General features: G+C 39.4%; 2 protein-coding genes across 2 annotated transcripts in view; one reads left to right on the top strand and one right to left on the bottom strand.

Annotated features, from left to right (window-relative positions):
- yipf5 (Yip1 domain family, member 5) overlaps positions 1-23,290 on the top strand; it is a 174,569-nt gene that overhangs the window by 77,895 nt on the left and 73,384 nt on the right. The gene's annotated exons all lie outside the window — the stretch shown is intronic.
- Positions 1-23,290, bottom strand: part of kctd16b (potassium channel tetramerization domain containing 16b) — an 83,956-nt gene that overhangs the window by 6,439 nt on the left and 54,227 nt on the right. The gene's annotated exons all lie outside the window — the stretch shown is intronic.

Below are 23,290 nucleotides of genomic sequence, written 5' to 3'. Positions count from 1 at the left end.
TCACACTCACTATTTTTCAGTATTTTAGTGTGACTGTAGCTACCCAGATGTTGTGGTCTGAACCATATCAAAGGAATCAATGGGCCGGACAAACCTCTGTGTGAGCACATGCGCTAGGGCTGACAGACTCAGAGGAACCAGCGCAGCACCACACCTCTCACCACAGGAAGCAGCCATTTATTTTTCATGCTAACCTCCTGAATTATTAAATGGGTATCTGTTGCTGATGGACTCCTCTCTGTTCCGAGATCAAACCCCTGGAGTCAAACACGCAAATGCAAAAACACCCACCTCTCTCTCTTGTTCTGATTTGAGCAGCACCCTTAACATTTAACATTACACACAAAACACTTGCACACAGGCTTTTGCATTAAATAAGATAAGATTAAAAATATATATATGAAATGGCACCTTCATTTTTTCACATGTAGCATGTCACTTCAAACGATCCTATTAATACCACTGCTTAGAATAAATACCCTCAGCATGTCCTCAGCAGCATGTTTATGTTGAGCAAGGATAACAGAAATCAATTCATGCAGCCAATCTTCTTTTGAGTCCCACTCATAAACAGCTATCACATATCGTAACTGCATTTATCTGTACATAAAAAGAGGTCATATTTCTTGCACAGCTTTAACCCTGACTCTCACTATTAAACTGTGTATACAAACACACATACACATATACACACACACACACAGCAGCCCCACTGCATGTGAAATCAACATGACCCATCAAAAGCAGTGACAGAAATGTAACACAACAACATTTATATCAGCTCTAGGCCTCACTCAAAGGCAAATAATACGCTATCATCATAATAGTATAATCTTATGGCACACATAAAGATAATTAGAAATGTATTAGGGAAAGATTAAAAAGGCATATTTGATACACACTTTCAGGTTAAAGAAAGTAACCCAATGTAAGTTTTAAGTACACATGAGTTAATTTATGTCACTGGGTGAATAATAGATGTCTGATTGATGAGAGGCAGAGTCCTAATTGGTGTGTTGAAAAATGGCCCCAGACTCTGGTGAATTGTTTAATCTGCCAGTGGCCAATCTGCCTGTCCAAATAAAATTAACACGATGAGACAGCTAGAGCTGCTGTAACGAATGTCTTAAACGGTCTTGTCAGGTGTGAGTGTGTGTGTGTAATGTATGTGTGTGTACTGGATGTTATCTGTACTGTTAATGTGACACTTTGATTAAACTTTGGATTTTGGTAATGTAATGCACCTCCATATCATAGCTATTTTGCACTATAAGTCTTGACAGTGACTTGCTGCTTTAATTTACAGGTATCGTGAATAGCCTCAGTAACACTAAAGAACCAGGAAGGGATCTGATTTATAATTTGACCAGATGGATTCCCTGTCAAACCTTTAGCTTCATGACAAATTGGTGGGCAAATATTTCAATTGAGGGCACTTCTTACATGGACAGTAAAATCCAAGCACTGATCACTGAGATTTGTGGAATTAGACATTGGTGTCTCACTACACAGATACACAGATACACTGTAATTATGTTCCCAAAGGGATACATCAGTGTGCAGTGTTGATGTGTTGTAGCACATGGAGGCATAATACTAATTTCCTCTGCTAATTGAAGTGAAGAAGTGTAAATGTGTTGAGTCACATTTTCTCATTGGTATTTAAACTCCATGGTTTAAATTGTCTTCCTAACTAAGTGAGAAGTTAATACAGTGTTTGTGTTATGTTCATTCAGGCTTTTTATTTCATGTAGTTTATATTCTGTTTAAACACATGTCTGTATTTTTGTCTTTATTGCTCCTGCCAGCTTAGTCACTTGACTTACTTTGAGGGTGATTCAGGTATTTTTTAAACCTGGAGTTTATTTTCACATATTTGGATATACTGGACCTATTCTACTTTTGTATTTATTAGTCATTTAAAAAGTACTGACACTGTTCATGAATTTATCATTGTCCAGTGCAAGGGCCCCATTGTCCAACGTGTTACATGCACTCATTTATTTTAATCGATTAAAACATTTAATCTGTTGCCCAGCTGGTCACATTTCCAATTAAGGGTCAAAACTTTTTTCTCATACTTGAAGTCTGTGACAGAACCCAAATCCAATTTTGCTACATGAATGATGTATTTTGGCAGTGCGCTCCAGAGCTTCCAAATTTACACTGATGGAGATGCCAAAATGAAAGGTCAGAGTTAGAGAGTCCAAAGGCTAGAGCTGCCACACAAACTGTTTGATTCTAATTATACAGGGGAGGAATGATGCATCCTGTAAAGGATGTGGTCCAAAGGACACCTGCATCCCTCACTGTAGATGGCCATTTAAATTGAAGTTTGCTTTTTCTTCTGCACCTGAGGCCATTTCAAATCCCCTGGAACATGCCTTAGAAATCCATTTTCGTATCACATACTCAGTTGTCACTGGTCTTACATAACTAAATTCTCCATAAAATTCAGTTTACATTTTTCATTTCATTTTCCATATTTCATTTTATAGTACAATTATTGTGTCTGGTCATAGATGAGTAGGTTAGTCGTCTATTAACCAATACTTTCTCTTTCTTACTTTCAATACTTCTCTCTATAGGTATAGGTGACTCTCATGAATAGTGGAAGCACCCCCAAAAAAAAAAACTTGAAATGTATTGTTCAGACTAGTCAGATGCTCTCTTGGAGAGAGGGCGTCCCCATTTCCCGTCAATCACGCCCACATGCATGTCAGCTATGTTTGGAAAGGTGTTGAATAAATCAAAGGGTGGTGAGGAGTAGATGTGCTGGAGTATTAATGTCTGTATTTTAACTGCATGCTCAAAATTGTTCATTTCTCATGTCACCTTTAACTTTAGAGCACATTTAAGTGCTTTAAGTTTTGAAAAAACTCATTGTCAACTTAGTTATTTGTTTGATGAATCAACAGGAGCTTTAAAATGGAGTAACCGTTTTCATACAAGTCTCTACAATTAGGACCTATGAAAAACTCTCAAACTCATTCTGCCTACCCTGGCTCTTACAAATATAACCACAATGTAAGGGTTAATAGCAACAAGCCATCAACCTTTCAAACTTGCAACTAAATAGAGTGTTAAAGCTGAAGTGGAGTCCAATTAATCTCATGAATTTATGAAGCAAAACAAAAGCCTAAAAAGTAGGTTAAGGGTTGGAAGGCACTTGTTTCACACCTTAACTGTCACAACAAAATTGGGCAAGAAAACGAGGAAGTGCTTTCCTTGAGTCTTCTTGAGAAAGACACTTAATCCCTTAACTCCTTCAGAAATATCTACCCATAACACTTTGAAGCACCTTCTAGGAAAGATTGTGTGTAATTAAGTCCAGATGGGGAAACAGGGCATTTTTGTTCAGCAGACCTATGATGCCTTCGATAAAAAAAAACATCCAGTCTGAACAAAAGAGTAAGTCTCACATAATGTCAATAAATATGTTTTTCTTTAAAACATGCATTCCCTAACTGCCCTAGCAAATAGACTGTGTTTATATTAGGGCTGGGCATTGGCAACGACCTCACCATACGTGTCATGAAACATGGGTCACAATACCATACATATCGAGACACTTCGAGGACTGTGTCAGTGATTGTGCAGTGTGTGGAGCTCACAGCAAACACGGGTCATGCAGATCGAGCCAAATGCACCTCACAAACATCGGTATTTGCCGACCTTTGAATTGAACAGTCAGTCTGTGTGTTGTAGCTGTGTAGGTGCAGGTCTGACAGAGGGCAGTGTACAGACACAGCGTGCAAATATAGAACAGCTGTTTGCAAACAACGCTTATTGGCTGAGCAGCGACATCTACAGGGGGGGAGGTCATTGTGATCCCAGGAATTTAAGGGAAATAAAAGGACATTTTTTATCCTTTGAATGTATCAATGTGAGTGGCAGGAAAATCAATGCAGTATCTGAAAACAAATATCGCAATACTTTCTTCTTTTTTTATGTGAGACCTTATTTAAATTCAGCTATTGAATATATTGTGCTGTTCTGATGACAAATTTTCCTTATTGATACCAATTCGTTGAGATGGTGTTTGCTGGTTCTACAGTGTCCCTCTGACACCAGTAGGTTAAAAGGAAATAGTTATTGGAAAACACAGTTGGAAGACATTTTGCTAGTCTTGGCAAACACACTTTCTATGAACACTACACTGATGATGATTGATACAAGTGATAAATAACTACATTGGACAAACAATTTTCTCACAAGTTTTTACCTTCTTCTCCTACCTTTTACTGTTGTTACACGCAATCAGGCTCAGGGACACTGTTAAGTTGATTAGATATTAACTGGGAGATGTATTCTCCTTTTACTCAGAAGAAAAAACAATACATTGTGATTCGATTTGACCTGAAACCATTTTGTGTGGCTAAAAGGTTATTGTTTGGGACTGCTGGCTTGGCAATATGTGTAATACAACATTAGAATCTGTATTGGAACAACTGTACACCAACAAACATAGATTAAAATAGATTAGATTAAAATAAAATAGATTAAAATAAAATATTTAAAAAATGTTTTATCTAAATTAATCTATAAAATAGATTAAAAAAAAAAAAAAATCTATAAAATAGATTAAAATAGATTAACACCAACAAACATAGATTTAAAAAATCAATGACTCAAGGAATTCAATGTATGTGTTAATGTGCCTGTAGTGGGTGTTTCTGGGTAAATATAGTATGTGTGTAATGTCTTTTACATGTGCGGGTCTGGTATACAGATTGTAGCCCCTTGTGCCCTCATGTGAGAGTTAGGTCATACTTACCTTCAGGCCTGGGTGCATGTTGTGTGTGTATGCGCACATGCGTGTGTGTGGGTGTGCGCACGTGTGTGTGTGTATTCCATGTGTACGCAACGTGTGAGATGCTGCACCTTTTAAATAAGAGCCTGATGTAGGTCAGTTTGTGTGCTTCACTGCAGCCTACTTTCTTCCACATATATCATGCATGTTGAAGTGTGGCGTGTGTGTCTGAAGTATGCATCAGTGTGTGTGTGTGTGTGTGTGTGTGTGTGTGTGTGTGTGTGTACAGGCCTTTGGTCATCCCTCAGTGTGACATTGGCCTTGGATCTATTATCTGTATGCCGCTGGGCTGCAAAAGGGAGGCTGATGTCAGGTGGGGTTCCCATTCATGTCATCAGAGGTGTCAGACTGTCGGCCGTGCCTCTGGCCAGCGTCACTCGGCACACACACTATTTATATGTGTGCATGTGCCTGCTTGTGCGTGTGTTTGTGCCTTTTCTTTGTTATACTGTATGTGCAGCAGTCGATTCATGTGGACTTGTGTTGTTTCTCTTTCAGGGGAGGAGGGCAGGAGGTCTGACTGAAGTCTAATGACTGTCACATAGTATTAAAGGGCATACACACACACACAAACACACAAACACAGCTTCCTGACAGGTGCTTGAGGCTCTGATGTATTGATCTCAGCAGGGACCTCCGAAACTTGTGTTAGCTCTGGCCAGTAAAAAGAGGTGACTGACTCGCACTGAACTCACGATGAAAAGAGGAATAAAGGAACACACAGAAACACACATCCTATACAAATCTAATTTTTCTATCTGTATCTGTCATCCATCTACAGTTTCATTAATCATTTCAGCTTCTTTACAGAGCTCCATTCATTTTCTAGAAATGTTCCAAAGATATTACACATGTACGCCAATGGAGACTCTCATGCTTTCCTCTCTAGGTTGGATAATTCTACAGAAAATAAATAAGTATGTTTGTTGTGTTAAAAAAGAAGGAAACAGCTGCTGGATTTGGATGTCATTGAAAACAGCAAAGGCTGATTGTTAAATGAGCAGATGCACTGTAGTTAGTTTGTGGGTAAGACTTCCCCTCTTTTCTCTCCTCTATCCTGCTTGTCTTTATTTTTATTTATTCTCTGTATACCTTTTTAAGATGTCGTCTGCACTTTCCACCTTTCTTGCTTCCTCTCCCATGTGTGTCTCTCTCTCTCCCTCTCTCTCTCTTACATTTTCTCCCCTAATGTGTGTATCGATGGGTTGTTGCATCAGTGAAAGAGTATGGACGATTGCCCTCTGATTGATTTCTGTCATACAGCCTCCTCGCAGTGGGAGGCTGTTCACCGGAGATAAATGATGTTGGCACAACAAAAGCAAATAAACCACTTCTATCCATCACACTCTCTGTTCATTTTTTTTTCCTCCCCCACCTGAACTCGGCTGTTGGTGCCTCTCTTCCACCATGCCTCGCTCTTCACCTTCTTTCTGCCTTTCTGTCTCTTTATCAGTCTTTACAGTCTTCTTCTGTATTTCCCTCTCCAATTAAATGTTCTTCCTTTTCTCCTTTGGGTCTTTTTTTTCTAGTTTTCTTTAAAGCTATTCTTCTTTGCTTAATGTCAGAGGTATCCTTGACTTTGGGTCAGCTTTCTTTACTTTTATTCTCTGCTTTTACCAAATGTGCAGTGTTTTAGCTGAATTTAAATTTAAAACATACAACAGTGTCTATCAATCATTTCTGGTAATATTGCTTCTTAGTTTGGAGATCTAACAATTTTACATTAATAAGAACACACAAGAATAACCGTTATGATAAAATTGGAATCAAGTAATTCTCCCTTTTTGACTTACATCATCTGATTGAAGGAATCGAATAATATTGAAACGTTTCACTTTCAGACATGTTGCATGTATTATAATTATTTTACAATGTTTCAATTAACTTTTTAATGCATATCCCTCTAATACATCACCCTCTCTTCTCTTCTCAACCACTTCTATCTAGCCTATCTAGCATTTTGCATATACCCTAAAGAAAGGACCGGAGACTTTGTCTAGACTCATTATATCACATTTTACAGCCGAAAAATTCAGTCAAACTCAAAATGCCTCATGGCTGAATTCATTACTCGTTGGTGATGGATGTCTTCCTGTATGGCAGCTGAACACTGATACAAAATTGAAGAGGCAATGAGATGACAAAAAATCCCTGGACTCTAACATGACCGTGCATGAATTTATTAACTTTTCAACCATTTTCCACCCGCAACTTATACCAGTTAGACCTTCAAAAAGATCTTAATGTCATGTCATGAAAGTCAAAGTTCAATCATTTTAAATTCCCTGGGTAAATGCATGATTCTTATTGGTTGAGCGGTCAATTAATTACAGACAAAGGACACCTATAAAGAGGTTTCTTTAAACTGCCTGTTCACAAGATTACAACACAATAGCTACAGACCAGCCTGTAATATTAGTTATAACCATAGCAACAGGGACTCAATCTAAGTCTTTAAGCAGCTCATTAATAATCTAATATTTAATCACAACAATGAGGGTTTTCAACATTCTTACTGGCCATTTGGAGAATATTATAACTTTGATGAAGTGGATGCAACTTAGGAACAAAACAGTGAAAAGAGTGAGGTCTGTTCCTCTCCCTCCAAACACATTCTCTTCACACTACCCCTTTGAACTCACCAAAACTGAAGAATCACAGAAGAGAACTTCAGGCTGTGGCCATCAGTAAACATCACTCTTGCTGTTCAGTCGGGGACAATGACATTTTCTTTCACAACTGGACTACAAGTGATTTCAAGTTTACCTATGTCTGAAGACAATTCATGTATTGACTGGGCCTTGATTGAATAATGAATAACTCTTTATTGTGCATGCACATAAATGACAAGTTTAGTTGCTTGTGTGTTCTTTAGTTTCTGTAGAAAAGCTGCCATAACATCATACAGTATCACCACACGGATCAGATTCAGAGACGAGCAGCTTTGATGGATTATCACTACATTTCAAAAGTGAGACACCAAAAGAACTTCACCCTTACATACTGCTGCTACAATCCCAAGGAAAGTTGAGATCATACCACTGAGTCTTCATTCAACACCAATAAAAAAACATAGTTAAAGACAGAGAGAGAGCGTTTGTTCCTTCTTTGAGCATCAGACGGATGAGCAGCACCGTAGAGAATCAATCAGAAGAGAGAGAAAAACGAGACGCTGGCTGTACCCTGTGTGATTTTCTGGGCACATGAGTCTATTTTCTGGTTCAGAACTGATATCGTTGCACTGAAATGGATTTCATTTTAGTTCAAAAGCTCACACAAACATTTTTAGGGCCTCACAAAACTGTCTCCTTTTCATTGTTAGCGGAGCAGCTGCCGGTGCTTTAAGGCAAAATCTCTTCTAATCACAAGTTAAATGGGATCATTTTTTTATCCCTGTAAGGAGATTCTACAATTGCTCTTTTTCCATTGAGAGGTCAGAAAAGCAGTAGCTGAAGTTGGCATTGATTCATTGCCAGGACTCTTCAGAATGAGAGATACAGGTCAAGTCAGCAGTTTGAACCTGGAGGAGGCTGCTTTGCATATCATCCATCTGAGAAGGAGCTTGGTTGGTCAGATATTGATTTAACTGTCCCTTTCCCCAGGAATGAGTTCTGGACAAATATGTCAGCTGTCTTATAAAAAGGAATCAGCGTATTTTGAATGAAAAGAGATGTTTAGTTCCTTGCAGATTGTTTGCTTGAGCTATATTTGCAAGGTTGGCATAATTGGTGCTCTGGTAAGTCTCTAAAGACTCTTCAACTAGTCCAGAACGCTGCAGCTCGTGTACTGACTAGAACTAGGAAAAGGGACCACATTACTCCTGTGTTGGCTTCTCTGCACTGGCACCCTATGCAATCTAGAATAGAATTCAAGATCCTTCTTCTCACTTACAAAGCTCTAAATGGCCAGGCACCATCTTATCTTAAGGAGCTACTAGTGCCGTACTACCCTTCGAGAACATTACGGTCCCAGAATGCAGGCCTGCTAGTGGTACCTACAGTCTCTAAGTGTACTATGGGAGGTAAAGCCTTCAGTTATCGGGCTCCTCTCCTCTGGAATCATCTTCCAGCCGGGGTCCGGGAGGCAGACACAGTCTGTATTTTTAAGAATAGACTTAAAAGTTTCCTTTTTGATATATCTTATAGTTAGGGCTGGTGCTGGTGTAGACCAGCTCTTAGTTATGCTGCTATAGGCTTAGACTACCAGGGGAACTGGCACCTTGAGCTCCTCTCTCTCTCTCTCTCTCTCTCTCTCTCTCTCTCTCTCTCTCTCTCTCTCTCTCTCTCTCTCTCTCTCTCTCTCTCTCTCTGTGCATATACAGTACATCATATTACTGCATGTATCTATCTGTATCTCAGTCACTAACCACCTACTTTCCTGGGAGCTCTTGAGCTCTCTTAAACCCCTTTCACACATACGGAAATCTCCTGAAAAACTCCGGAGATTTCCAGGAGGAGCTGTATGTGTGAACGCAACAGCCAAATTTTTTACTCCGATATTACCCGGAGTTTATCCTGTCAGATAATCCGGAGGAGCTGATGTCTGAACGCGGCCGAATATACTCCGGAGATTTCAATTTCAGCCAATGAAAAGAGAATGACGTTTATATACAGTGACCGGCTAAAGTGTCTGCCCGCGACCACTAAGATCTCCGTGCACGTAATTAAATGGCTGCATTATGTTTTCTATTTGTCAGTATGTTGTTCTCCTCTCTTTTGTGGATGTTGTCATTCCTTTGGACTACACATAGCATTGATATAAAGGCAAATATTCTCATTATAACAAAGTGTAGCGGACTCTGTTGCTACGGCCGCTACTTCCGCGTTGTTTATTTACGTCACATCTTACGTCGGGAAATCCCCCCCGCGCCCCCTCCCATCTGACAGGGATAGTCCCCCGCTGTGAGGAGCATATGCGAACGGCTAGTTCGGGAGAATCTCCGGAGAAGTCCTCCTGTAAATATCTAGATATTATCCGGAGTGCATATGTGAAAACGGCTTTAGGCTCCTCGAGATCGTTGGTTGACGGCCTGCCAGAACAACCTAACTTTTGCTGCTTTGCTAAAGTGCTCATGATGGATAGGCCGGGTCTTTGTAATATAGCAATAAGTAAGGTCTTTTACCTGCTTTTTGTAACATAACAATGAGTAAGGTCTTTTTACCTGTAATGTTAAAAGACAAAGAGTAAGGTATTTTACCTGCTTTTTGTAAAGTGTCTCGAGATAACACTTGTTATGAGTTGACGCTATACAAATAAAAATGTATTGATTGATTGATTGATAATTAAAGACCAGAACATAGCATTTCTTATCCCTCACTCATTTCCTCTCCCTCTCTTTCTCTTTATACTGTATAATTAGTCCCTCGCATGGCAGACTGAAATGTTGTGTTTGACTGTTCAGTGTCTCAACCCAGCCACTTCTTTATGCCTGTATTTCCTCTCTCCAGAGAGACCATATGCCTTAGTGAGTGTATTTCTGTACTTTGTGTTTTCTCTGAGGGAAAGTGCCTCTCTTCTCTGCAGCCAGGTGTTACATTTAGCCTCAGAGAGTGACACCACATGGTGACAGGATTTTCCATTTCTCGAAGCACATTTACTTTCCTCGCACCATCTTGACTTCCTCCACTCTTCTCTTCTTCCCCTGCAGTCCTTACAGCAAATGTTAATACACTTTTCTTTTTTTTTTCTTTTTTTTAAACATGAAAACAGTATGTCTAAAAATATACACGTACACATGCCAATGCATAAGTAATGAATTATGTTACATAAGCACACTGGTAGGCTTCTTTCCCTGAGATTGTAAGAGGTACTCTGGCCAATTGGCAAAACTTCTGAGAAGAATTTCCACTTGTGTTTGCTTTTTGTATGTGTTCATGAAGCCCTTAGTAGTAGGCGGTATGCACAGATTTCTATGGCCGGTTTGTGGGCGCTGCCATCTCGCGGTGGCCGCCATTACTGTGGTGGCACCTAGGGGTCTTTTGCAGCCTGCTTACTGTGACATCATCAGTCATAGTTGGTGTAAAAACGTTCAACAGCTGCTAATGAAGATACCTCAATCAGGCGACTTTAACGTTATTTATATTTTACATATAAGACATATTTTACAACAACATCCTGATTACATAATGGAGAAATAAAGAAGAACTCAACCATCCACCGCATAATAATGCTATGAAATGCTTTGTAATATAACATTATTCTACAAGCTACCTGCTGCATTTAATCATCACAGACTAGTTACATTGTGAGATACATTTCTATAGATATTATTTCAGCATGTTTTTAGATTTTTGCTAAGGCAACTCCTCTGTAATGATAACATGCAGCTCTTATCTTGTCTCACTCCTACTCTGAAGAATATCTTAGTCCTCTGCACGGCCAGTTTATGTGTATAAAGTGTCAACTCTCATACGGTGTGTGTGTGTGTAGTGCCCTCAACATTTTTCTCAAAGTTAAAATTTGTCAGGACTGTTAGAGCAGCTGAGAACTCCACAGGTTCTTCCTCCTTTCCATACTTGTAGTAGTAGTTTTAAAAAGTAGGGAAATGTTCAGCTTGCATTGAAATCTGCAGCTGTTGAACGGAGATGCCATCACAGCTGGTCAGCTTCTTCTATAGGTGGGGAAATGTGGAATGTTAAGAGTCAGAAAACCAAATAGAAAGATACAAAGAAATATCCTGAAAATGGCAGAAAGGGTCCAGATAGCCTAATCATAAAGGAAAATTACCATTTAAGTTATGTAAAAACGAACCTCACATGCGCTCACACTGATTGAAACAAAGGGAATCTGTGGAGTAGCTGCGCTGATGCAGGAGAAGCTTTACTCTTCAAGACCAATCCTACTGATTACTAATCAAGCCTCCTCTGCATCACATTTTACAGCTTTTCTTTGCAGGACGAAGCCTCTGCTAACTCTCATTAATAATACTTGTACACATTATCCCTTTCAGAATCACCAGATGTAGACGGATTCATCAAGATTTAAATTACAGATGATTCTCTGAGAAAAAAAACATACATTCTTTTCAGTTGTTGCTCACAGTTCACTCTGTTGCACTATCAGTGTTCACACTGATACTTTCTACATCTACAACTTTATTTTAATAAGCCCTCTTATATCAGGAAGTATTAAAGGAGAAACATTTAATGGGGAAAAATAGCAGCATTTTGTTAGTTAAATGTAGGGATTTGTCAGTAACTTTTGCTTTGTGGTCATACTGAATACATCTGTACTTCATTGTTAGTTTTAAGGGGATTTAGATGTCTGTTATATTATCTCTGTCACATTTAATTCAGAGCCATTGATCAATCCACATCTATTATTTATTACTTGTTATTACTTTACCTCTTACCCATCCATCTCTGTTGATCTTCTATACATAGACAGTGCAGTGGTTTTTCTTGTAAATTTGGACAGCAAACAAGAAAGCAGCTTCAAAAAAATTAACAAAACAATGGTTTAACCTGAGACTGTAAAACATATGAGTGGTATGTCAGTGAAGCCAAAGCTTTTGGAGCTCCCCCTTCTGACTTGCTGCAGTAGAGGTCATACGCTCCGCCTCCTTGATGTTAACATATGTGACATACTACAAAATTAAAAACCACATTAAAATGATTTTTTCTCTAACATGGTTTATATCATGTTGATTTATGTCCAGGTATAATTTTTTTCTAAGAAGTTCAATAAGTTGTTTGAGGCTATAAAGTGGGGTAAAATGCCATCATTGACAGCTCTTTTTATCAAATTCTGGTGCTGCTGTGCTTTGTGCATCAGCTTAACAGAGTAGAGGAGGAATGACGATAGAAACCGTAACAAACACTAACAACAGTTATTGGACTTAACATAACAGTGAGTGTCTAATTTAAACGTGCAAGAACCTGTTCTGTTGTGGACTGACCTGAGGGACACCTAATGTTTTATTGGTAACTTAAATGTGTGTTTTACTTGGTAGATGTGGTAGCTCCATCAGATCCTTGCTATACAGAATCTGGCTCTGAATGTGAATTATTTCACTGCCCATTGTGGGGGGTATAATGGCTTCACTTTTGTCCAATAGGGAGATTTATGAGATTATTGATAGGCTAAAACTAGTTAATTATTTACACTGAGAAAAACTGAGTGCAATTTCATCCGAAAGCAACAGAGCAAGCAGCCTGAAGTGGCAGAAATTGTTGGCATTATGCAGCCAGAAGATGAAGGTATTTCCAACCCAACATACATCAGTGTGGGACAGGAATGATAAATAAAACAGTCGGGCTCTGCAGTCCAGGTGTTGAAGGTGTATAAGTTGTAAGGCCTATTCACAACACACCAGATGAAGTATTTCTATTTTCAAACCTGAAAAAGGCCAAATTATGTTGTTTGTTGTGAACGCAACAGCATATATGTATATATTGTGTTTGAGGTAGTAAAGGGGTAAACTACATTGCTCCTTACAAACAGAAATGCTCTGGCACTGTGTTCATCAGTGACTAATGGATCGTCTGCCGCACCAACAAAGGGGCTGCGATTGGCAAAAAACAAGAATTGCACAAGAACTATCACTGCTCAACAGAGTTAAATCCAGCCTCTATCTCTTTCCATCGGTCTCACACATTTACTCATAATCCATTTGTTGTCGCCACACACACACTGACACACACACACACAATATCTGGAAGGTTTATTTCCAATTGTAACTGCTTACCAATTATTGAATGTTTCCTCATGACTACAGTAATCCTGACACTGTGTTGACTCTATGATGGGCTCACTTTAATCTGCATGACTGCTTGCAAACTCTCAAAATCTGAGGTTAAATGGTGCTTCTTTTCTAATGATGCTTTTATCAACATCAGTCAGAAAGATGGTCCATTTTACATATTTTAGAAGACATGCAAAATCATGAGGCGATAAGATAGAACTTTATTAATCCCAATGGAAATTCAAGCATTACTTTCATTTTCTCTTTCTGTTCCCCGCTGGTCACCATCAGTCTAATTTTTGCTCAGTTTCATTCCCCTTGTTACATTCATTCTCATCAATCTCAACTCTTTGTCTTCCCTATCTGTCATCTGACCCCTCTCACCCCTCCTGCCGACATAATGGAGTGGCATTAAAGACTTTCTCTCTCTGTCACTTATTCTGTCTTAGCATCATTCTCACGTTTCAGGCAACCTTCCCTTTTTCCTAGATCGTACTGTTCTTTCTTTCACCAATCTACCCAGGCCTCTCCACTCAATGGAAACTAATGAAGGCTTTTTTTGTTTTACTGTGATAAGGACACAGCATGTACTGTAAGGATCAGACAGCTGTTTTTGATGTCTAAAATAGTGACTGTCAGCTTTGGACTGCCCCCTAGACCCATGAAAAAGTATCAAATACATAATTAAAATGCAAGACTACACAGTCCTAACCCACCTCATCTTATGAATCATTTAACCCTCCTCCTGTGCCCTGTGGCTCAGGTATCAGTTACACTTACTTAGTTATGGATAGAGTAATTTTTTTGCCTGCTTGCATTCCAGAGTTTTTTAGAGTAGGAAATGTACAATTTAAAACAAGAACCATGTATCGTATTCCATTTCTGAAGTTTCAATATTTTTGACATTTTCATCAACAAGACTGCTTCTGACTGCTGATGTGCTTGTTTCTGATTATTCTCAGGAGGTTAAAAACACGATGGTGCAAGAAAAAATCCCCAGATGAAGGCTGTTTCTTACCATTTTCACTTAATTAAGAGAAACTGCCTGTCAAGTACTTTTCATTCATCCCTTAAGGCATTTACTGAGCTGCAGCGCTTACATGATGTGATCAGTTATATAGCCGAAAAGTATGTAGGTGCCAATGACCGTGTAAATGATGGATGCAACCAATGGGGGACGTTACCCATTTGTTTGTCACCCAGTGGTTTCTTGAACCCCCCTTGGAAGCCTTGAGTTTTGCATTAAGCATTTTCCAATTTGGATTTTTAGAGCAAGAAATGACCATGTTCAGATGTGAGGCATGAGCTTGAGAGGAGTGAGGCGTTGGCAAAGGCCAATTTATCACAACTATGCAATCTCTGCCTGTTGCTAATTCATTAGCTGGTGAAATAGCTAGTTAGATTAAGACTCTGCTCATTGTCATAGCTTCCTGGAGTTATTTATTCATCAAAGGCCAGGAGGGCTTGTTGAACAAAGCAAACTTGTTGCGCACTCATCCACTAAAGGAGGGCTGATTGAGTTACTTAAAATAACTGGCCCTCTCATCACTATGGACCACCATCATCTTAGTGTGGAAGAGCTAACAACAATACTGATTTATGCACTGCCCCTCAAATAAATCAATGTATGACAAACACTGAACATGCCTACAAGCCAGATATGGTATGTCTTGGGGACTGAATTAGCTGAGGTGACACCTTGCAGACATACATTGGTATCCATCTGTTACCTTATTTGGCAAAACTGTAATGCCAAATTGAATTCAAACTGTGTGAGATTTTCAAAAATATATCCCATGTACAATTGTCAGAAATAAAAACATGAGCTTAAAAGACAAAAAATAATTTTAATAGACAGTACCTTAGTTAAATTCTGCTATAAAAGTTGCCCTACCTAATATGGGGCATAATAGGGATTAACTCACTTTTGAAGCCAGCCCCAACTGGCCACCAGTGGAATTGCAGTTTTTTGGCTCTTTTGAATTTACTTAATTTCTTCACCACAGAAGTTGCTGCTTGGTATCGTATAATTGTTCAAAAGAAACGAGGCATAAACATGACATGGAGCCTTATGGTGGATATAAATGTATGTACTAACAAGTCTCACAAGACAGTCACAGCCCAACGTGAACTCTTGAATTCAACAATTATTGGGACTGGTGCTGATTTACCATGAAGATTCTACAAGCAGACATATCAAGAGCCAGGGCAATGAATTTTCTGTTCATTTGCTGTCTGGATGTCTGCGTAGGCATGACTGAGGCGTGAGGAGTGGTGGACTGTCAGGAACAATCAAGGCTGACACAGTGAAGAAATCCCTGAAATATTGCAGACACCAAATATAATCAGTTTTGTGGGGGAAAAAAACAAAGATGCTTTAAGCACACTATTCTGAATCACAAGAGTCAAAGGGTTTCAAATAAACATGAGTAATTTCAGACTGAATCAATGCGGATGTCCGTGGTGGATGTCTGGTGCAATGGAAGGATTGACTGAAAAGTAGAGGATTCAAAAGATTAAGAAAGGCTGCTGTTGGCTCTGAAAGGTATACAGACGGAAGGCATCTGATCAATACAACCTTATCATGGTGTTAAATCCTCTCACGTCCTGGCAGGACTCTCTGTACTTGGTCTATTTTTCCCTGTGATTCCATCACGCTTTCTTTTTTACGCGACCTGTTAAGTATATTTTAGCAGAATAATTTTACTATTGAAAGTAAGGGCTGAGTAGAGAAACGGATGCAATAAGCTTTAGGGGAGATTTGGTCCAAGGTCAGCAAAGATAATGTTCAATTAAGGTAAGGTTTAACGTCTACATTACCTTTTTTATGACATGAAACTCCCCTTTTTTAAAAAATGTTCTCTATGCAGGTGGCTATGATAGTGCGTGCTTAGCAGCGTTTACCATTTCATTCCATGATGCCTGCAAAAAACAAAACAGTATGGGAACTTGAGAACTACTTTTCACCTTTTACTCTCCACCTTAAGCATCTACTCTGGTTTAAGTGCCTCACTCTGGAGCATCATGTGTAAATGGCATCGCAGCTGTCCCATTTTTACCTGGAGTATTCCCTGCAGGGAAGATTTTAAAGAAAATAGCATAGGACAGGATGTGTATAAGCATGGTCAGTGACCCAAGAGGAATATGAAAATCCCCTAAGGGCTAGTAGCATTCTGTAACTTGACCTACTGTAAATCTCTACATGTTGATGCTCACTCTCTCTCCCTTCCTCTATCTACAGCTAGCACTATTGCTGTACTTTGTTTTCTCATGCATTCTGTAGATTCTACTTTCTGCCTCGCTGTTAGTCGTCTATTATGTTGCCAATTTGCAGGCATTTTGTTGAAAATAAGGGACATTATTTTCTCTCTGTGTGGTCGATCAACACTTATCCTCTTGTGCTGCTCATAATGACGGACAAACTGGAGAGAAAAGCGGGGGAAATGAAAAAGAAACAGCATGAGCAAACAAAATCTAAATCATGTAGGTAGGTGAATGTTCATGTGTGTAAGTGTGAGTCCGCCTGTATGGGCAGCCGCTCAGTCGGTATAAATAGTGTACAAATAGATCAGACTGTATGGGCCAAATCTGATGGTTCTAATGTTGATAGGGACATGACAAAGCTGGACTGTCTGTTAGCAAGTGTGGCAGTTCAAACGCTGCACAGCCTTCAAGCCAACAGCTTTGAAATAGAGTTGGACCAGGAGCCAGTTTGGAGATCTGGACAGCTTCCCAGGGGCCTCATTAAGGACTCTGCATGATGGGTAGATGGAGGAAGTGGGGCACAGATTCCAAACACACAGACACAATATGTTCCACACACTTAACTCGCAACTGTTTCTCTCTCTTTTGCCCACACACACACACACACACACACACACATACATGCACACCTATTGCAGACGGCAAGAGAAATAGGCTTGGAGCATGACAGAGTGCAAAAGTAATTGGCAGTTAAGTGACGTGTCAGGACTGTTGTGTGCACCAACAACCACAAAGACAGCAGAAACAAGTTGAGACAGATGAAAAGTGGGAAAAAAATTATAGTGTCACTTGCAATCTCTGCACTGCAGAAGCCAAAGGAAACTAATTGGAATCGCAGTGTTTGTTTGATGCAATCTTGTTATTTAGTCAGTTTAGTTAATTAATTTCATGTGATTTTGTGAATGTGTTTACATGTGTGTCTGTGTTTTTGTGTGTATGTGCATGTGTGTTTTGGATCATTAGCTTCAACAGCTTTGGCTCATTGTGACTTTTTGAGCGTCTCCAGAGTTGATCTCACACAAAGTGTCATTAAGTCTCTCGTCTTTTCACGCAGCTGGTGAGAACGATGCGTGTGCCTGCTTGCGTGTGTGTCTGCGTGTGTGCGTTTATTTGAAGCAGGCTGTCTTCCGACACCCTACATTTAGCTCCTCTACAGCTCACTGACGGAGCTCCATATGGCGTCCCTCAGTTTCTACCTCATGCTTTTCCCACCTCATTGTGTGATTTATACTTTTTTAATAGGCATGCGCCCATACATACACACACACACACACACACTGACAGAATGCACAATGTATTAATGATGCACTAAAAACACCTAACATTCCTTCTTAAAGCAGCCATTGTCTCAGCAGGTGTGTGGGATTGTGAGTGAAAAAAGGGGGAAGATAGAAACCATGCATTTCCAAGACTGTCACAACTAGTTAAAGTCAAGTAAACACATACTGTCTTCCCTATAAACTGTGAAAGAAAATGTTTATGTATCTATGTTCTGAGGTTAAGTTATTTTGGCCAAGCATGAATGTACAGGACAGTGCTCACTTTGTTAAAGATCAAACAAACCCACATGTATTTCTCTCCCTGGCATAATGTATAATCCACATTTAGATAATAGTTTTTTTTTCTAAATCCTTATTTTGTCTTTTGTGTGTTTTTTTTGTTAACTTAACTTAACCAAAAACAATCCCCTTGAAAGTGTGTCGGCTTTCCTTTTTTAAGATTTATTTTTGGGCTTTTTTTGTTTTGCTTTTAATGGAGAGATAGGACAGTGGACAGAGTTGGAAATCAGGGAGAGAGAGAGTGGGGAATGATATGCGGGAAAGGAGCCACATATGTGATTCGACCCCAGGCCGCCCGCCTGGAGGAACACAGCCTCCATACATGGGGAGGCACGCACCAACCACTGCGTCACCACCGCCCCAAGCGTGTCGGCTTTTGATTCCAGTTTGACACGATGACAGACAATGTGTGCTTGCTCCGTGGGCCTTAAAATAGTTAGGATATCTTCTAGATCTTGTAAAGTTGAATGGTTTCGACTTCATGCACCACAGCTCATAGACAATTAACTCTGTGGCCCAAACTCTTTACAATTTTCTTCCTATATGTATCAACCTCTCAAACATTATTTAAGATCAAATCATAAAGTCCATTGATGATCGTCCTATACATCTCGAGTGCTTCTCAAGTTGTATTATTCACTATTATAGTCAGTCAACTATTTTATTTGATAGACTGCTGAGTCTTTAAGAAAGGCAGACATATTTTCCAAACCTCCAAAAGACAATTAAAAAAAAAAGCATGTACAAATAAACGTCAGGATTCCTCTCAGAACTGCAGCGGAGAAAGATATTTATACACCGTCAATGCAAATGTGTGCTAATTAATAAACACCTATATCGTTTATTTCTGGCTTCCAGATACAGTATAAACTCACTTAGAGGCTTGTTTGTCAGTTTCCAACAGGTAAACTCCAACTGTTCGTACAGAAATGGTCCTGTAATGAGCCCAGATGGCACAGCAGGAGAGGTTTTATTCCACCAGGAGTAAAAGCACTCACAGTATATAATTCTACCTCTGGCAGCAGTGCAAACTCTTAGTGAAGCAATTTAGCTGCATTTATCCTCCCATGTTACATTGGCTAAATTATAAGCTTCTTCTTTTTTTTTTTTAATAGAGAACATTTTTACTCATCTCAATGGGGAAAAATACAGATCTACATAACATTAACAATGGCTGAATTCAATTTAAATACTCGGTTTTAGGGTCCTGCATTGTGCATGATGGCTCACCAGGTGCACCCCTTTTATAATGGTAAGTATACTCTTTAATAGAAGCACATCAGAAAATCAGGAAATTAGCTTGATTTCTTGTGCAGGTTTAACTAAAAAAATAACATCAAAAAATGAAAAAAATGAAAAAAAAACGTACTTTTAAAAAAGTACAGTAGAACAGAAGGTACTGATAATGTGAAAGGGGCATTTAGGGTGTTTTTTATCTTTATTGGTTTTATCTATGAGTCTGATTATTTATTTTTCTTCTACAAGTGGATTTCTGCATGATAAACGGTCACACTATATGCCTCTTTGAGCTTTCCATACATGTCAGAGAGACAGTTCAAGCTTATGCACATCACAAACTTGCAGCATGAATGTGGTTTGGGTTTGCAGGAAGCAGGAATTGTTTCTGTGTTTGCTCTTTCGCTTGAAGGATTCCATGTGCCAGATGTCAGCACCCCTTTAGTAATACTTGTGACTCAGCAGGACATCACAGGGAAAGAAAATCTCTCTCAATCGCTTTCATTTTTCTCTTCCACTGTAACGCACTGTTAACCATATGTTGCTTTTCGTGTTGGATTGGATTGGATTCTGAGGTCTCTTACCGGGGCCTTTCATACCCCCCCCCCCCTCCCAATACACACACACATGGACCAAACACACACACACTGGCTGCCCAGCTGTCCTTGTGAGATATCCCACACCCCTAATCTTCTAATTGGTACGTATTTTCGGCCATTACCTGAGCAATGACGGGTTGGATCGATAAGATGCACAATGCTAAACGATGCGCCCTGTTGTTTCTCTTTTTATCTATTTCTTTCTGCCGTTTTCTCTCTCTCGCCTATTTTTACTCTAACACCCTCCCTGTTTGAATTCTTGTTTCCAAGGCAACAGCCATTTAATTTCAACACAGCAGTGAAATGAACAGCCCTTTAATTTGTCTTTATTACTGGCCCCATTGTGCTATTCTTCACTTTTTTTTCTCTCCACATATTTCATACACTCTCCTTATGTCACTGTAAAACGACGATCTATGGTTTCCAAAGCCTCTCTTCATGCTCCGCCAGCTTAATGGTAATCAATGGAAACTTGGTTCTCAATCCATGCCACTCATTTTCAACCCACACGAGCCCCCACCGGTTTCAAACGATGCATTATTCAAGGTGTCACTGCATGACATGGAGTGGCCTCTATGATGAACTGTCCATTTAGTGGACTTTGACTACAGATGTAATTGGAAGGGACATCAGGCAGGAGAAACAGAAGGAAAAACGGGGCTCATAGAACTCGTGTATGTAAAAAAAATATGTTCCCTAACTTTTTTTTGGGCACAAGAAATGGAGAGAGAGATAAACTGGCAAAAGCAAAGATAAGAAAATCACGTCTATATTTTATCAGAGCCAATCATCATATCCGCTCATATTTTCCAGTTTATTACAAGCAAATTAGTATCATCGCCGCCGTCGTTGTTGTGAGACCTCGCCTCGCTGTGGGTAAACATTTGTCTCTCTTTCTTAACCATGCACGCTTCACAAACACCATCTGACTAAAAGCGTCTTCAATTTCAAGATGTGAGAATGCGCTGCCCTTCTTGGAACATCGTCACGTCTGAGCTTTTTTTTTTTCTTCTTTTTCTCAAATATATGCACACATATGGAGCAGAAAATGAATAAATTCCCCAGACAGAATTATGGAGGCTTGAGAGTCTTATTTGAAGCCTGCAGCGAACGGTCCCACCAGATTATTCTCCTTCTAAGCGGAGGCAGAAAATGGTGACAATCAGTGATTTCTCGAATGGGACTTCATGAAGCTCTGTCATGGTTGAACAAATGCCAGTAAGCAAGAGAAAAAAAAATAGCTGACGGATGTGAGTGAGAGTGAGGGAGAAAATCATGAAGTTTTTTAATAATGCCTTGAGTTTATGGTCAATATCTGTCAATTTAAACAAATTGTACAACTTGGGGAAAATCTTTGACGCCTGTGACAGAGAGAATATATTGTATTATATCATTTGGATTTACAGCAACAATTAAATAGACAGACAGACCTTGACCGAACACAACCAGGACTGTTAAATAAGCAGATAATTATCCTCTGTCTTATATCTTGTCCTTTTCATAACCGCACATTTCCATTTGAACTCTGTGTAACTTCCCGGGGAGCTAAAATTAGAAGCTTCCTTATTTGGAAGAGGCTGCTAAAACTGCAGTCTGCGTGTTGTCTTTTAATTAGGACATTTTCTGAATTTCAGCCTCGTAATCTGTGAATATTCCTGAAAAGCTCTTACTGTTCTGCAATTAAAACACAGCATACACGAACGGCCTTGAAGAGCCCCTCAGGTAGTCTGGCCTTGTGCTCGTCACGCTCTCTGTCAAAACTTGTCTGGCTATTTACATACTGAGCAGTTATCATTGTCCTGACACTAAGGCAGGACTCCTGTATTAAGGAGGGGATTTCAGGGGGGTTAATCACAGCAGCAAGATCAGCTTAGACTCACTCTGTAAAACTTGTAACCTACAGAAGCCCTTACTGTGTTTTCAAAGCAATGTCACTTTTCGACAGCGGTACATGAGGGATTTCTGCAGCACAAGCCCTCCAGGTTTTTTTTTTTTTTAACATCAGAGTTTGAAACATGCTGACAGAATGTGATGTTGAGTCATTAAAGCTCGTGATAATTGAGCTCTAATCGCCTTGTCAAAACTTAGCAGCGGATAAATGTTAAGCCAGTTGATGTTAAATATACACTCAGCATTCTGATTTAATCAATGAAATTGCAACAAAATGTAATGGTGACAGATATCACGTTTTGCATACATAAGACTAATCTTTTTTTTTCTTTAAAGAAATAGTTTAAAATTCTTAAAAGAGAAAAATAGTCTTGAATAAATACATTTTTTCCAACACGTTCCCAACCCCAAAAAGCAAATATGGCAGCTTGGCATAAGGTTTTACGTTTCAAATTATGAAGATGTGGGGCCTCGCGGTTTTGTTGTGCGCTCCATATACAGAGGCTATAGTCCTTATTGACAGTGGGTTCAAATCCAACCTCAGCCCTTAGCTACATGTCATCCCCCACTCTTTCCTCCCAACATATCCCTGTCTCTCTTCAGCTGTCCTATCCTTTAACCTGAGCATGGATAAATATGCAATGTCCAGTTAGATTTAAAAGGATACAGGAGTCTAGTAAGACACGGTAAATAAGTCACACTTGGCTTGCCTACAATTGCTAAACATTGTTTGACTTTTGGATATGCAACAATAATTATTAAGGGGTTAACATTGAAGAACAGTTGTAGAAAGTTAATGTGAAGGCACCAAATCTACTGGTTTGAATTATGGACAATGACTATGGTTTGGGTTTCAATAGTTACGCATGTCTGCCTATACTAGATACTGTATGTAAGGGAAGTATCTTACATCTATAAAGCTGTGTATGACATGCAGCCTTAGTGACATAACATATACGTCCATACACCTTAGAAAAACTATTTGTTTCAGGGGGAATTGAGCCCCTTTTCTCCTGCCTAAACTGGAGGTACTTTGTTTGTTTGACGCATTCATCATGGCTGACTGCCAACTTGATTTGATTTTTCACTCTTCGTACTTTGTGGCCTGACTCCCAAAGGACATCAGAACTATAAGCTGGAGGACATATGTCTGATATTACACTACAAGTGGACCGCGCTGGGCTACTGAACAAGCTGCCTTAATTGACCAAATGGTAGCAAAAGTAGGCTCAAAATATGTCCCCCA

The sequence above is a fragment of the Labrus mixtus genome, chromosome 14 (assembly GCF_963584025.1).
Source record: "Labrus mixtus chromosome 14, fLabMix1.1, whole genome shotgun sequence".
NCBI classification, from domain to species: Eukaryota; Metazoa; Chordata; class Actinopteri; order Labriformes; family Labridae; genus Labrus; species Labrus mixtus.
Note: the sequence above shows the minus strand (reverse complement) of the source record. Positions and strands in the feature narration are given on the sequence as shown.